Source organism: Bufo bufo, chromosome 3 (genome assembly GCF_905171765.1).
Source record: "Bufo bufo chromosome 3, aBufBuf1.1, whole genome shotgun sequence".
In the NCBI taxonomy this organism is placed as follows: Eukaryota; Metazoa; Chordata; class Amphibia; order Anura; family Bufonidae; genus Bufo; species Bufo bufo.
Window position 1 is genome coordinate 202,163,141 of NC_053391.1, and position 17,663 is coordinate 202,180,803.

A 17,663-nucleotide genomic window follows, 5' to 3' on the forward strand; every position below is an offset into this window, starting at 1 on the left:
TTGACAGGTCCTGAAGAAAGAACCAGAGACCGGCAGCTATGCGATCAATTGGAGGAGGTGAGTTAATTATTTATTTATTTTTAACCCTCAATTGACCTTCTACTAAGCATTCTGTATTAAAGAATGCTATTATTTTCCCTTATAACCATGCGTGAAAATTGCACCGCATCCGCACTTGTTTGCGGATGCTTGCGATTTTCACGCAGCCCCATTCACTTCTATGGGGCCTGAGTTGCGTGAAAAACGCACAATATAGAGCTTGCTGCGATTTTCACGCAACGCACAAGTGATGCGTGAAAATTACTGCTCATGTACACAGCCCCATAGAAGTGAATGGGTCCGGATTCAGTGCGGGTGCAATGCGTTGACCTCACGCATTGCAACCGCGCTGAAATCTCGCCCGTGTGAACCCAGCCTAAATGTGCATCAGACTTTGATGGTATCTGACATATGATGGATCCAGCGCTGCGTTGTGGTTTACTTATGTTGTTATACTGTGTGTTATGATACAACTATACAACTTGTAATTCATTGCCCAATGCATTTGTGCATGTGTTCCACATTTGACAGTACAGCAATACATTTCTGAGAATTGCTCCACATCTCCACACTTTATATGTGAGCTATGGATGGATGACTAATATTATTTCATCCCCTAAATGTTTATAAATCCTGTTTTCACTGAGGAAATGATCCAAGAAGATTCTCTCTGCTGCTGCCAAAACGTTATCCACTGAAAGACAATTACCAACATACTCAGGACTCTGCAGCTTGTGACAGATGGAGTAAAAAAAGATGTCTTTTTTCTGGAGATCTTTAGGGCCTCAACAATTCAGCTGTACAAGATGGATAGTGTAGTGACTTACCATATGGAAGTGCATATCATCAAGGAGGTGACATCTAATTTTTTACGACGCAACATTAGAGTTCGACATGAGGAAAATGGAGAGCTGTTTGTACTCTTTGGTTTATGTGCTATGTGTACTTGAATGCCGTGGGCTTCTATGACCAGTTTTAAAGACAGGCAGGGACACAACAAAGTCACTTCAATAAAGTTTATTGCTTGTTCCTGCCAACTTACAGTTCAGCCATATCGCAGCCGGCACAAGTAATCAGTTCATGTCATCCACAATGAAGTCATGCAGACTCGGGGCTCCTTTAGAAGCGTCCACAAGGTAGTGTTTGCTTGACACGCGCCTTGCAGGGTGTGATCTGCAGCCTCTCACACAACAGACACACCCTGCCTCATGCTGCTGACTTTTAAACACAATCGTGGTCATGATCAACGTACAAAACCCGGAGTGGGCCGTGGGGGGTAAGCACCCACCCAGCTCTTTGCTTACTCCCAGTAAAAGCCAGGCCTGGATTATCTTAAATCAGCTATCAGCTATGCTAGTTAAAAAAGAGCGTTCACTATCTATTCTAGTGGACGCACAAGCTAACGGCTTTTACTCCAACAAGGCCGAGTACCTTGGTGTCACGTCGTAGGTGCACCACAGCAAACCTCGATATGCATCTCCTTAATAGGTTTCTTGCACCATTCTCTGAGATACATACCGTCCTTCATATATGAGGCCCGTCACTGCCTCACAGTATATAAGGCTGTATTACATTATTTAGTTTTTGTGAAATGTGTAAAACAATTATTCACTAGTTGCGTAAAATGGGATATAATCAGTATTTATTTGGAAAGTTAAATGGATGCTTGTGGTGCACATTCGGCATATAACAAAAATCTATCCATAGGCTATAATGTGCACGTAAACAAAAATGGTGTCCTCTAGGCATATGTTCAGGAGGTATGCTTCAGCTTGTAGGAGGGGCTAATACTTACGAGTGTGGCCCATGACCATTACATGGTACCCCACTTGAGGATGGTGCAGCCAAAAATTTGGCATGGTTAATCTTGAACAACAGTAACACCCCAATAACAAGAACGGTTTGCTGGAATTACAGAGCTGTATAATGGCAATTTGGGTGCCCAGTCAGTGCAGCAAGGTGTAATAGGATTGTTCCTATTACCCAGGCTGTAACCTCCCCTACTGAACCCTGTTCAACATAAATGCTGTGGAATGATTCCTCCCTATCCTTTCCCTACACCTTGAATAATCTTTCCCTGCACTTGTAAATTGTTTTTTTTAGCACAATGAAGTCTTTCCTAGCACTGTCCTTAGCGCCTGTGAACGTCTCTCCCTGGGATAAGTACACTGGAAAAATGGCAGGATCGAAGATGGCTGAGGCTATTTATAGGGCTGTGACATCACAGGGGTGGCTGGTTGCTTATTGGCTGCATGAATGGCATTATGGGTGATCCCGCCTTCCCAGAGTTCCTTGCGCCATGTCCTCACATGTGCAGCAGCCATTTTAGGAAAAAACATGATTCGTTACCACGAAGCGTGAGGAAATTCGGATTCGGTGCGAATCGAATTTATCCTGAAATTCGGATCAAATTCCACTTCATCAGCTTCGATTCACTCATCTCTAGCCCTGGGTGTCTGCTGTTTAAAACTGCACTTGCAAGCGGGCACCATCTTTAACCCTTTCAAGACCAAGCTATTTTTCACCTTCGTGACCAGACTTAATTTTGCTAATCTGACATGTGTCACTTTATGTGGTGATAACTTTGTTATGCTTTTATTTATCCAATCCATTCTGAGATTGTTTTCTCGTGACATCTCGTACTTGAGTGGCATCTGCATTTTCTAACATGGAATTTGCTAAAATAGATTTTAAGGGCCATAACTTTTACAAATTTTTGTTGACTGAGCCATTTAGGGGCCAATTTTTTGCTTTTTATTTAATTTTTTATGAGGTGAAGTGGGCTAATATTGCAATTCTTCCAGTGTTTTTATGGGGTTCTCTATGTGGTGTACTTGATAAGACGATTGTATTCTGTGGGTTGATACGGTTCTTGTGATACCAAATTTATATTGTTTTATTCATTTTCTACTACTTTTATATCAGAAAAAAACTAAGAACTGAAAAAATAATAAGCTTTATTAAATACTCAATCAGTGAATCATAAAATGCCATAAATACAAGGAAAAGTAGGGAGCACAGACGCCATCCCAGCTCTACAGTGTCCACATAAAAAAATCACAATTGAATTAAACATTAATGAAGTTACATGTGAGTCCACAGTATAAGATCTGGCTAAACTGTTCAGATGATATGGGTAGTAACCAGAGGATAATCCGCACACATACAGCCCGTGCACCAGGCGATGGTGTGATCTGACCGGACCTGTATCCTATATGTCTAATATTAAGCCAAATCAAAAAAATGGAAGGTGGAAATAAAGGAGGAGGACTCACCAAAATAGTCGGGGTAATGCCATCCCAGACATCCAGGTCGCATCTATTTTGGCGAGTCCTCCTTTATTTCCACCTTCCATTTTTTTTATTTGGCTTACTATTAGACATATAGGATACAGGTCCGGTCAGATCACACCATCGCCTGGTGCACGGGCTGTATGTGTGTGCGGATTATCCTGTAGAGCTAAGATGGCGTCTGTGCTCCCTACTTTTCCTTGTTTTTATGGCATTTTATGATTCACTGATTGAGTATTTAATAAAGCTTATTATTTTTTCACCATTGGATGTCTAAGAGCTTTCAGTTCTTAGTTTTTTTCTTGTATGTATAAAGCTTGTCCAGTTACATTGGGACACTAGGGAGTCTTTTTCTATGTAGCCGCACCACCGTGTGTATATATATCAGGCTAATTGACACCCTTGGTTGTGTTTCTGTTTTTTATTTTTTACTTTTATATCATAAAATCACTTTTTATTAAACATTTTTCTTTTTTTGCATCACCAAATCGAAGATCCATAACTTTTAGATTTTTCCATCAATATAGCTGTGTGAGAGCTTTGCAAAATGGACTGTAATTTTTATTGGTACAATTTTGGGGTCTATATCGCTTTTCGAGCACTTTTAATTCAATTTTTTAGGAGGTGAAGCGGGCAAAATTGCATTTTCTGTCAGTGTTCTTTATTTTAATTTTTTATGGGGTTCTCCACCTGGTATATTTGATATGGTAATTTTATTCTGTGGGTTGATACGGTTATAGCGACACCAAATTTGTATAGTTTTTTTCATGTTCTACCAGTTTTATATCATAAAAACACTTCACAAAAAATTATTATTTTTTGCATCACCAAAATCTAAGACCCATAACTGTTTTATTTTTCCGTCAACATTGTTGTATGAGGGCTTATTTTTAGCGGGATGGGCTATAGTTTTTATTGGTATCATTTTTGGGATGCATATGACTTTTTGATCACTTTTTATTAAATATTTTGGGAGGTGAGGCAAAAAAATTGCAATTCAGCCATTGTTTTATTTTTTTGAGTGTTCACCATGCAGGATTGGTACCATGATCATTTTATAGATCAGGTCATTACGGACACGGCGATACCAATATTGTGTAGTTTATTTTAAAAAAAAATAATTTTTAATCTTTTATAAATTAGCTGATGTGGGAAAAGGCAATTTATTTTATTTTTAATTTCCTTTTTTATTTTTAACTTTTTTTTTATTTTCACACCTTTTTTTTAAATCAACTCCCACTTAGATCTTGAACATCCAGTGGTGCAGATGGCTGTACTGTACAGGGTGGGCCATTTATATGGATACACCTTAATAAAATGGGAATGGTTGGTGATATTAACTTCCTGTTTGTGGCACATTAGTATATGTGAGGGGGGAAACTTTTCAAGATGGGTGGTGACCATGGCGGCCATTTTGAAGTCGGCTATTTTGAATCCAACTTTTGTTTTTTCAATAGGAAGAGGGTCATGTGACACATCAAATTTATTGAGAATTTCACAAGAAAAACAATGGTGTGCTTGGTTTTAACATAACTTTATTCTTTCAGGAGTTATTTACAAGTTTCTAACCACTTATAAAATGTGTTCAATGTGCTGCCCATTGTGTTGGATTGTCAATGCAACCCTCTTCTCCCACTCTTCACACACTGATAGCAACACCGCAGGAGAAATGCTAGCACAGGCTTCCAGTATCCGTAGTTTCAGGTGCTGCACATCTCGTATCTTCACAGCATAGACAATTGCCTTCAGATGACCCCAAAGATAAGGGGGTCAGATCGGGAGACCTTGGGGGCATTTCAACTGGCCCACGAAGACCAATCCACTTTCCAGGAAACTGTTCATCTAGGAATGCTCGGACCTGAAACCCATAATGTGGTGGTGCACCATCTTGCTGGAAAAACTCAGGGAACGTGCCAGCTTCAGTGCATAAAGAGGGAAACACATCATCATGTAGCAATTTTGCATATCCAGTGGCCTTGAGGTTTCCATTGATGAAGAATGGCCCCACTATCTTTGTACCCCATATACCACACCATACCATTTTTTTTACAACAGTCTTGGAGGGATCTATCCAATGTGGGTAGTTTGTTTGTTGACTTCACCATTCACATAAAAGTTTGCCTCATCACTGAACAAAATCTTCTGCATAAACTGAGGGTCCTGTTCCAATTTTTGTTTTGCCCATTCTGAAAATTCAGTGCGCCGATCTGGGTCATCCTCGTTGAGATGCTGCAGTAGCTGGAGTTTGTAAGGGTGCCATTTGTGAGTAGCTAATATCCGCCGAAGGGATGTTCGACTAATGCAACTCTCCAGTGACATGCGGCGAGTTCTACGCTGTGGGCTCTTGCTAAATGAAGCTAGGACAGCCACTGATGTTTCTTCATTAGAGACAAATTTCATGCGTCCACATTTTGGCAAATCCAACACTGAACCAGTTTCACGGAACTTAGCAAGCAGTTTGCAAACTGTAGCATGGGAGATGGGTGGTCTCGTAGGGTGTCTTGCATTAAAATCTGCTGCAATGACCCGGTTACTACGTTCACCAGACATCAACACAATTTCTATCCGCTCCTCACGTGTTAACCTCGGCGACATGTCAATGGCTGTAAACAAAGAGAAACTTCTAAATAACTCATGAAAGAATAATGTTACGTTAAAACCAAGCACACCATTGTTTTTCGTGTGAAATTCCCAATAAGTTTGATGTGTCACATGACCCTCTTCCTATTTAAAAAACAAAAGTTGGATTCAAAATGACCGACTTCAAAATGGCCGCCATGGTCACCACCCATCTTGAAAAGTTTCCCCCCTCACATTTACTAATGTTCCACAAACAGGAAGTTAATATCACCAACCATTCCCATTTTATTAAGGTGTATCCATATAAATGGCCCACCCTGTACTTTGAAATGCTCTTGCATTGCAAAGTATACTATCAGTTTTAGGTCTCATGCACACAAATGTTGTTTTGGTCCGCATCCGAGCCGCAGTTTTTGCGGCTTGGAAGCGGACCCATTCACTTCAATGGGGCCGCAAAAGATGGTGACAGCAATCCGTGGTAAAAAAAAAAATAACCTGTCCTATTCTTGTCAGTTTTGCGGACAAGAATAGGCAGTTATATTAATGGCTGTCCGTGCCGGTCCGCTAATTGCAATTTGCGGACCGCAAAACACACAACGGTCGTGTGCATGTAGCCTTACTCTGATGGATGGCAACACTGGATACCTTTGCAAAGCCCAATGGTTGAGAGAGGGAACCCCCTTCCTCTATTAACCCCATGGATGCCGCTTACAGCAGCATCTAAGGGGTTGCAGCAGAGTGTTAGCATACAGCTGACACTCACTGCTGATGGTGGCGGCTCAGGAATAGCCACCGCCATCAGATACAGCAGGGGGGACCACACAAGGGGGCAAAGATGAGGGCTGGAGAGGGGACACAGATGGGCAGTGGACATGGATGGGGGCACACAGCAGTCAGTGCCTGATTTCAAATTTGGAGGCAGGGCGCACAGAGGAGGGGTACAGATCGGGACAGGGTGCACAGATGGGGCACACAGCAGTCAGTGCCTGATTATAGGATCTGATCTGCTGAGTACAGATCAAAGCCTGAAACCGGCACTTTTACACTGCGGCGATCCAATTGGTTAGTCTGCAGAGACTACCCAATCGGAGCGATCGCCGGCAAGAGACCACTCTAATTGGTCCCTTGCCAGCATTACCAGACTCTGCCCTGTCCCTGACAGCGGCAGTGCAGGGGCAGAAGCTTTAATCCAAGCGTTTTGCAGTGGATTAAAGAGCTGCCATAACATTTATATACGTGCTATCTGCACGGGGTATGTGCAGATAGGACGTACTGTATATAGCCGTATGGCAGTCATGAAGGGGTCAAACTCCTGCCCAGCACCGTACATGTACAGCGCTAGGTGGGAAGGGGGTTTCAATGGCAAGATGGGACTAAGTGATAAACCCTGGTGGCGGGGCTTACAGAAACAGCCAAGTAGGCCATAGCTCCCATTGTAGTGATTGGGAGCTATGCAAAAACCGTAGCAGAACAACATATGCTGCTTCTGTAACAATGGAACAACGAGAGTTACGGAAACAGTGTAGCGCCATCTCACCCTTTTAATATATAAAGACTGTAAGCTAATCATGTGCCCTCACTGCATATTATTTTGTATTTTTACTATATCTACCTTTGTATTCAGAAGCATTTCCGTGACCACTTTATTTTACATAATCGTGACTCTATATAAAAACATGTGCAGCTTATTGTTCAGCATTAACCTCATACCAACTCTTAGACAGGAGATTTTGTACTTGTACTTTGCAGAGTTTGCTATGAATATTGGTCAATGGTCATTAACACTCACTAGCCAACTTTTACCAGCCATTATTGAAATGTAAAAAATAATGTCAGACATAATTATATATAGTTAGGTGCCTAATATGTCAACCTGATTTCTTGAAAGCCCTCTTGAAAGTGGAGTTCTTTCATAGTGCTATCGACATGCTAACTTCTGCCCTTCAGTAAGACAAGAGACAAATATTAATGTTATTTGAAGCCTTTGAGAAGAACAAGGGCTGAAGAGGAAAATGGAATTCTGAATATACTGAACAGGGTGTATACATATAAAAAAAAATCTATGTATTCACTAATTTTTGCATTTAATTCTGCTACTTAAGAACTTACAATGCTGGGGATATGAGAGGCGGACACTCAGGAAGGGGCAAGGAGAAGGCTGCAGAGGGTCCTAGGTGCTGTGAGAACTACACTGGAATGTCCTGCTTTAAGGGGTTGTCCAACACTTTAGAAGCGATGGCCTATCCTTCGGACTGCCATCACTTATTTGTAGGAATCCAGCACCCTACCCCGCCGATCAGATCACTACACAGCTCCATCTGTAGCGCACTGAATGGAATGGAGCTGATTACTAGTGTTGGGCACGAATATTCGAACCACGAATTTTAATCACTAATATCGCCACTTTGAGAATTCGTGAAGATTTAGAATATAGTGCTATATATATATATATATATATATATATATATATATATTCGTATTAGCGAATACTCTAGATATTTTTTTCATCAGTAACCTCCCTCCTTGCTCGTGGGCCAATGAGAAGGCTGCAATGTCTTTGTCTGAGCTTAGCAACATCCCTAGCAACCAATAGGAAAGTTGCCATTTTCTGCAGTTTTTTGCAGATCTGAGAGAGACAGCAGTGTCATGGCAGTGTTCTGTGCTTTCCTGTGTCATTACATTAGATAGTTAGTTAGGTAATGTATATAATACAGATAGTTAGTGGGAGATAGTCAGTGAAGGCTAGATAATGATAAAGTATAGCTGATAGGTTCTGCTGTCCATAAATACAGTACATACATGCTACAGACATAGTGCTGTGAAGTTCACAATACTTAGTGCACCAATCAGTAATATGTAGTCAGACCTTCTAAAATGTGAAGTTGCACGTATTGCAAAAAAAATATGCGCATCATTAATTGCCGATTTGCGCAATCGCGAATATATTGGAGTGCTCTATCTTTATATAAAGCTATTGTAATGTTCTGCCGTGCCAACCATTTTCTCCAGTCTCTGGAAACTTCTAGCAGCTTGAAAAATGTAGCAACAGTGACCCACGCCTGTATTGCGCGTCCAATACGCGCATATTACATTGCCGATTTCGCAATCAAGAAAATAATCCCAAATTCTCGAATTCACGAATATATGACAAATATTCGCCCAGATATTCACAAAATATTGCAAATTTGAATATTGCCCCTGCCGCTCATCACTACTGATTACTGCAGCATTGCTCTCTTTCACTGCACAATGGACAGCTGTATAGTTCCAGTGTCAGATTCTGGTGCCAGATCTACTTCAGAACAGCTGATTGGTGCAGGGTGTTGGACCCCCACTGATAAAATAGTAATGGCCCATCCAGAAGATAGACCATTACTTGCAAAGGGTTGTTGTATACTAAATTTGCAGTATACATCAAAGGTAAAATTAAGGTGTTTGTTCAATGGATGCTCCGGTTGTATGCCAAAGCTATACCTGTACATTGTTTTGGGGGGGGGATGCCTCGATAGTGAATAATCACCAGACTGTGCTATTCCATGCATGCGACAATAATGTATACCAGCAGAGGTAGACCAAAAGGACACTTTTTGGCCTTCTTTGGTTGAATAGGGACGTATGAATACATTTGATGCATGTGCCGCAGGCTGGGTGGGAGACGTGAGGAGAGAGCATGAGACACTGGTAGTTGTGTGAGGACGATGGCATTACTCACAGTGGTGGCTGTCTTGCTCCAGTGTTCACTTGGGCCATGCACAGTGAGGATGGGGGGGCTGAGGGCAACATTTTCTCCTAGGCACACCCCGGTAGGGTTCTCCTGTCTGTTGAAAGGTAGGGTGCCCACAATATTAGTAGTAGTTAGGTGCAAGGCAGAAAGAATGGAAAGAGGTATTCTGTACTAAAAATTCTGGTAATCTTCCATAAAATGGAGGCACAATGCTTGAGCAGATACAAACATAGCTGAGGCTGAATTAATGGGTTAAACCATGAGCTCCCTGCCGAGATGTACTTTCAAATATTCTGTTCTATACTTCTTAATTCAGCCAAGGGGTGCACTACAAGTACATTAATCCGTCTGCATTTCCTACAATGGTGCAGACTCTTCCTCAAGCAGCAGTGAAGAAAAGTCTGGAAACCTAAACGCTATACCTGAATGAATACTGCAAATCTGGGTATGACCAGGGGCCTTGATCTTTAGACCTGGCCAAGTGGTGTGAAGTCTGTAGCCTTGTGTGTCACCTTCGCAGATTTACATTCAGATACTCTCTTTATAAGGTTGTTCAACCCTCATAAGGATGCTGATTTTCACTCAATCTGTGGGATATTACCTTGTCTCTTCCATGGATCCCCAAAGGCTGACTGCTACTGCTACAGGACTGCATAAGCAATTTAGCTGTTCACACTTCCTTCGGGCTCATTCACACGGCCGTTGTTCGCCCATTACGTGCATTGGGGGATGCACTTTGCGGTCCCCAATGCATGGGCACCATCCGTGCAGCTGCTGCAATGGATCCAGACCCATTCAACTTGAATGGTCCTTGATCCGTCTGCACTGCAAAAAAATAATTGAAACCCCCTTGGAAGCACTCCGTAGTGCTTCCGAGGGGTTCCGTGCCTCTGTTCCGCACGACCTTCCGGATTGCGGACCGAATCAAGTGAATTGGTCCGCATCCATGATGCGGGGTGAAAACGGCCGGGGCCCGTATATATTGCAGACGCGCTGTTTGCATGAGCCCTCAGACCGACTTAACTCCACAGGAAAGAGCCAAGACCCTTGGTTATGGCCTGACCCTTTCTGGATACTATCTACAAGGGAGAAACCCTATCATTCTGCCTTCAGGTTTATAAATAGCAGAAAAAACGGTTTGCAATGAAACAAAGCTACAAAACATCAGACATCTTAAACATTACTCATCTAACACTGTCTTTGGTCAATTAGCTGTAGCCCACTGGGTCACTATACATGTGCTGAGATTTTTCCTGGCAAACACAGTATGAATTTAGCCAAAAGTTAGCAGAGAACATTTTAGCATGGTTGTACCAACATTACAATGGTGACCCCAAAGCTTAATCTGTATAGTAATGTGTTCATCCACCTTCTGAGCTAGATGTACATGGCCACACATGGTCATTTCCATTCTTCAACTGCCACCAGCTGGGTCTACTAGGAGAAACAATGTTAGTTATAGGGAGATACTTGCACGAACAAGGATACGCCCCCTGAACTGCCAGCTTGGAGAAAATCTAGTAGATGACATTCGAACTCTAGATCCATGTGAGGTATATGGGTGAGGTACATTCTTTTCATTTTTTCATTAATCATGGCATAATATATTTTAAAAAGCAAAAACAAACACAATGCAACAGCACTCTGCAAACACAAATACCAAAATATATAAAATAGTGCCATACTCACTATAGAAAATGCACTAATGCTAATGCTATGCTCAGTATATAAATGTGAGATCCTTGGCAAACACATTTTGTACAAAATCATTTGTGATCTCTTTTGGACAGGAACCTGTGGGAGAGACAGGTTAGTTAGGAGTGCATGACCAATGGAGCCACATTTTCAGCCATGGTGACACTCCTCCTGTGCATAGGGATATGCTGACTAACCCCACCTCCATTTTTTTAGAACCATTTAGGTGTGGCCTGTTGGAGTCTAAGGCTACTTTCACACTAGCGTTCGGAGCGGATCCGTCTGATGTTTCATCAGACGGATCCGCTCCGATAATGCAGACGTTCGCATCCGTTCAGAACGGATCCGTCTGCATTAAAACTTAGAAAATTTTCTAAGTGTGAAAGTAGCCTGAGCGGATCCGTTCAGACTTTACATTGAAAGTCAATGGGGAACGGATCCGCTTGAAGATTGAGCCACATTGTGTCATCTTCAAGCGGATCCGTCCCCATTGACTTACATTGTAAGTGTGGACGGATCCGCTCGCCTCCGCACGGCCAGGCGGACACCCGAACGCTGCAAGCAGCGTTCAGCTGTCTGCCTGGCCGTGCGGAGGCGAGCGGAGCGGAGGCTGAACGCCGCCAGACTGATGCAGTCTGAGCGGATCCGCATCCATTCAGACTGCATCAGGGCTGGACGGAAGCGTTCTGCTCCGCTCGTGAGCCCCTTCAAACGGAGCTCACGAGCGGACAGCAGAACGCTAGTGTGAAAGTAGCCTAAGAGGAAGAACAGTCTACAAGCTCCTGATAGAAATATGGTCCTGTGTATAACAATATTCACTATTCCCAGTCCAATTGTTTTAGTTTTTTATTTTAAAATTGTAACAGAATACATAAACTTTTATAATATGACCAAAGTCCCATTATGATCCGTGCCAGCTCTGTATGAATGCACTAGAAGTATACAAATATGAATCAATACACCCTACATAGTAAAATGAATAAACAGGTGCACATAGTCATATTTAAAGGTAAATATAGAGTATATAGAGTTAGGTTTCCATGCCTATTGAGGTCGACTTGCTGTTGGTGGATGGGCTCAGATATTTTTTGATCAAAATATATTTGCTAAGAACCTCTGATTGTACATTAGATGGGGTTTCATTTTGTATATAGATCATCGCAATGTGTATAACTGAGTCTGTTGTCCCTGCTCATAACAATTGTAGCAGTCACAGTGTGTATGTGTTGTTTCCTCTGTCTTTGAATTTAGATGCCCCTGTATGGCATAGCAAATAGTGGCAATAAAGAGAGAAAGGCGCTCATAGGGTGAATATGTCAAGTGAACCTTAGATCCACAGATAGTGAGAAATGGTTTGGTTGAACCAGATTGGGCGCAACCACAATGAAGACCAAATAGAGATGGTTAATGGTTGGTGCAGCCTAAACTTGTCCAATTGCCTTGGGCGGGAGCCACACCACCGATCAGATAGACAGTAGGAGTAGAAAAACGCCAGACCATAGAAGCCAAGCGTGTGGACAACAAGGGGCGCACTTTCACAACCGGTTAAAAGACAAAACTCAATTTATTGTATGGCGACGCATTTCGTGGTACCACTGACCCCCTTTATCAAGTCTGGAATAAAGTCAGCTGAGTAGCTGACACGGCACGTGGAGGACGCTGACTATAACTATAACTCCAGTATGGCATAGAGATAGGTATAGGGTTAGGTTCCCATCTGTATTGAGGACTCCTTGCTGTGTTGGATGCGCACAGAATTACTTTTTTGATCAAAATATATTTCCTAGCACTTCATGTTTAACTGTATTTTAGATGTGGTATTAGTTTATATATAGATCATATCGCCTACAAATTAAATCTCAGTCCTAAGTAATATCAAATAAGTAACCAGTAGTAGCATATACTACCAAAACATCTTTAATAAACAAAGGCTATCACTGGTGTAAAGCGAATCAAATTATCAGAAGTGGACTTTGACCCAAATTCAGGAAAATTTGATTCACCACGAAGCTAAATTTTCTCACGCTGTGTGGTAACTAAACGATTTTTCCTAAAATGGTGGCTGAAAGTAAAAAACATTGTACTCACCTAATCCACTTGATCACAGAGAGGCCGTCAGATCCTGTCTTGATTGAAGAAAACCTGACAAAGGACCTGTGGCGCGCGTGATGACCTCACTGGTATAAAGCGAATCAAAGTATCTGAAGTGGACTTTGATCCGAATTCAGAAAAATTAGATTCGTGGCTTCACCATGAAGCAAAATTTCCTCGCTATTCATGGTAACTAATCTATTTTTCCTAAAATGTTGGCTCAAAGTAAAAAACATTATACTCAGCTAATCCACTCGATCTTGGAGAGGCCGTCAGCTCCTGTCTTGATTGAGGAAAACCCAACAAAGAACCTGTGGCGAGCGTGATGACCTCAACATTTGATCACGCTGGGCGCACGTGGTGATGGCATCAGTGAGGGTTATGTGATCCCCCATGCCATGAGTTACATCCTCTTTCTCTACATTGATACACAGTCTATTTGATTCACCTTCCCACCCTTTGTGCCGTCCTCCCTACTTCATATTTACAGCCTTCGTGATTTACTTTCCATGAAATCCTGGATTATTTTTACTTATGTTATGTATTTGTTTGCAGGGCATGCGCGAGAATTGGCCTGTTTTCTTCAATCAAGATGGCCGCCAAGGCCTCTTAGTGATCAAATGGATGAGGTGAGTATGTATTGTTTTGTTTTTTACCGCCATTTCAGGAAAAATTGATTTGTTACCACAAAGCACCAAGAAATATGGATTCATGGCGAATCAAGTTTATCCTGAAATTCGGATTGAATTCCACTTCATTAACTTTGTTTTGCTCAAAGTTTATTATTATTATTTTATTAATTTGTTTTTTACTATGGAACCCTGTTAGTAATTAACACATATGTCCTAGTGTATACGTTAAATGGAAGCCAAAATGTGAACATAGACTAACATGAGAGGCTGGGGGGGGGGGGGGGGGGTATTCATTTCTTATGTAAGTTTTTTGAAATGTATTGAATTTAATGAGATGGTGCAGCAGGAAACAACAAGATGCCTATCCTGTAGCATCCTGTTACCAGAGACTTACAGTATATGGTACAATAAAACACATCTGTTGGCATCCTGTTTTTCACCTATAAATTATGTCTGTCCATCTACAAATTATGAACAAATTACCAGGAGTTTGCAATAAAGTTCTAGTTGTGTCTTACCAGTAAGTGTGTGTGTCCCTGCACAGTCTGACACTGTCCGATTAGTTCTACCAGTGTCAGACTGTGCAGCGGTGCATCGCCAATGAGGCGAGGTGAGGCGATTGCCTCATGCAGCACCAGGTAGGGACAAGTGGGGGGCAGCAGATTGGCCATGGGCAATCCACAATGGAAGCGATTATCTCTGCATATTCAACGGTATCGCTCTTCTCAGGACAGTGATACAGTTGAATCCTGCAGCGGGGCATGGGAGCGATATATCCCTGCCCTGCCATTCCCTCTAATAGGCTTTAGTCCTAGTGCATGTAGCCTATCAGAGGCTGGTGTTGTCATCATCATCATTATCATGCTGCCTGAGCCGAGCTGCAAACAACTTAAGGCACAGACTGGAAGAGGTCTGTATCCTGCACTCCATTGCTGATAGTAGAATGGAGGTAAGTATTTGAGTTTATTATTTCTATTTGGCAGCATGCTGTTGCACCACAATGCTACTGGGCCATTATTTTGTAACTGTGGGAAGCACTATGGGTCATTGGGGGCTCTAAAAAGGGGTATTTTTGTACTGGCTCACATTATAAGGGGGTCACTATGGTGATATTTGTTCTATTGGAGGCACTAAAAGGGGGTAATTTTTTGTGCTGGCATACGTTAGAAGTGGGCATTTATTGTACTGGCACATATTATAGGGAAGTAGTTCTGTACTGTCACACATTATAGGGGATATTTTTTGTACAGACACACATTATAGGGGGAATTACTAGTGGGGTCATTATAGCGGGATTTATTTCTACTGGGGGACTACAAGGATCATGGTTACTAGTATGGGCACTATGGAGGCATTATTACTTCTGAGGCAAAATGAGGGGCATTATTACTATTAGGGGCACAGTTACCACATAGTGCACTCCGGCAGAGAATTATTACTATTGGTGGGACTTTTGGGAGGACTGCTACAGTTAGGGGCACTCTGGCACAGTATCAGCTTAGCACAATTATTTTTTGGAGGACACTGTTTATGGCATTATAAGTGTCAGTAGCAGTATTTTCTGTGTGCAGCTATTTTTTATGACATTATGTGCCAATAATTATTGAAGGGGGCACTAGCTGCATGGTACTAGTGTTTTCAGGGGACCGTTTCTGCCGTATAGTATTGGGGAGCACAGCGGGCACAGTATTAGAGGTGGCAGGATGGGGTGTTCAGGAGGTGGGGAGGAGGATAGAAAAGTAGGAAACTAAGATGTCTGTTTGCCACAGTCTGCAGACAAAAGGTGGCTGAAAGAAATAATCATGGTGGTCTGCTCTGAATGGAGAAGATAAGGAAAGAGAACATCTACATCAGAGGAGACATCACTGGATGTAAGAGATATGTGGCCCTGTATTACCCTGTATATTTAGTAGCTCTGCATGTAATGTTTTCCAAGTATGCCTTTAACAGTAGGGCTGGAGGGAAGGGGTTAGGTTCAGAATTTGGCGTTTGAGGGGGGGTGCCGGTTTAGTTTTATTCTGTTCTATTCGGTTCTGTCTGTTTTTAGAAGAACAGAAAAATAACAATAAAATGGGTCCTGTTGTCCATCAGGCCTCTATCACACGGTCAGTATTTTGTATCAGGATTTGATTATGATTTGGAAGCCAAAGGCAGGAGTGTGCCCAAAACACAGAAGGCATGCAAATATTTCCATCAAATGTTATCTCTGTTTTGGACCCACTCCTGTTTTTGCCTTACCAATTCTGATAAAATACTGATGCAAAAAACTGGCCGTGTGATAGAGTCCATTAAATTCCTGCTTGCAGGACTTCTTTTCCATCTGAATAAAACCAATTTTAGAGGCAAATGGCCAAAACTCATGAAAATGAGGCCCCAATCACATGGACAGTATTTTGCATCAGGATTTGATCATGATTAGGAAAAGAAAAACAGGATTGCGTCCAAAACAAAGAAGACATGTTATCTCTGTTTTGGACCCACTCCTCTTTTTTGGGCGTTTCCAATACTGATCAATTATTGATCAAATACTGACTGTGTGAAGGCAGATGCTCAAAAGACAGGATCTATTTTTTTGGGGTTGTTCTTCTGACGGATCAGAGGAGGGGAAAAATGAACATTGACGTCAACACAACTTTACTGCGGACAACATCTCCACTCTGTTATGCTGCCACTGTTTGTATCAGCACGTAACAGAACAGGTTCTCTAGCAATCTATGTGGAATCAGCAGATGGTGTAAAAGGAGACCGCTCTTTCACTCTATAGTAGAATATTGGGCTACTGCACAGTTAAGTACATTATACCTGACGTAAAATTGACCTGTAAGGCTGAGATCACACTACAGTTATTGACCCGTAACTGACCAAGTAAGTGAAGTGTGAACTGTGCCTAAGAGTGACACCTTTCATCTGTCTGTCATACTGATGCACAGTAAGTGTTTCACCACCACAATGGACTAGCTATGCATATTTCTGCGATGCACAGTGAGGTACACCGAGATACACTCTCCCTGTAGGCCAGGAAACAGCTGAATTATAAAGCGCTTTGTGACAAAATAATTCGGGTCAAATAAAATTTGGGGGAAAAATTTGATGAAGCATCCAAATTGAATTTTTTAAAACTTCGTTCATCTCTACTCTACTATAATACATCTCCCCCAAAGACTGTAACCAAGTAATTTGTCTTCATTGTAGATATAAAACCTATTTATATTTTTCCATTGTATTCATAGAATTTTCCACAATGTTTCTTCTTATTCTACCTTGAGTTATTGTAAATCTTAACAGTCAGTGAATTAAAAAGTGGAAATTCTTCATAGTGACAGATTTTAAAAATATCTGTGACTATATATAACTGCATACGACCTTTTCTTCAACATTGATGTTAACCTCAAATGAACTTGTATTTCCTAGCACAAGACATAAGTATAGAGAAAACGTTGTACAAGATGTACTTGCAACCTTGCTATGAATATTAGCCATTAACACTCACTAACCATTATTGAAGTGCAAATAATAATGTCAGGCATCATTATATATAGTTATGCGTCTAATGTGTCAACTTCTTTTTCTTTCTTGATGGTGATGTTCTTTTTTGCATAGTGCTGTCAACAC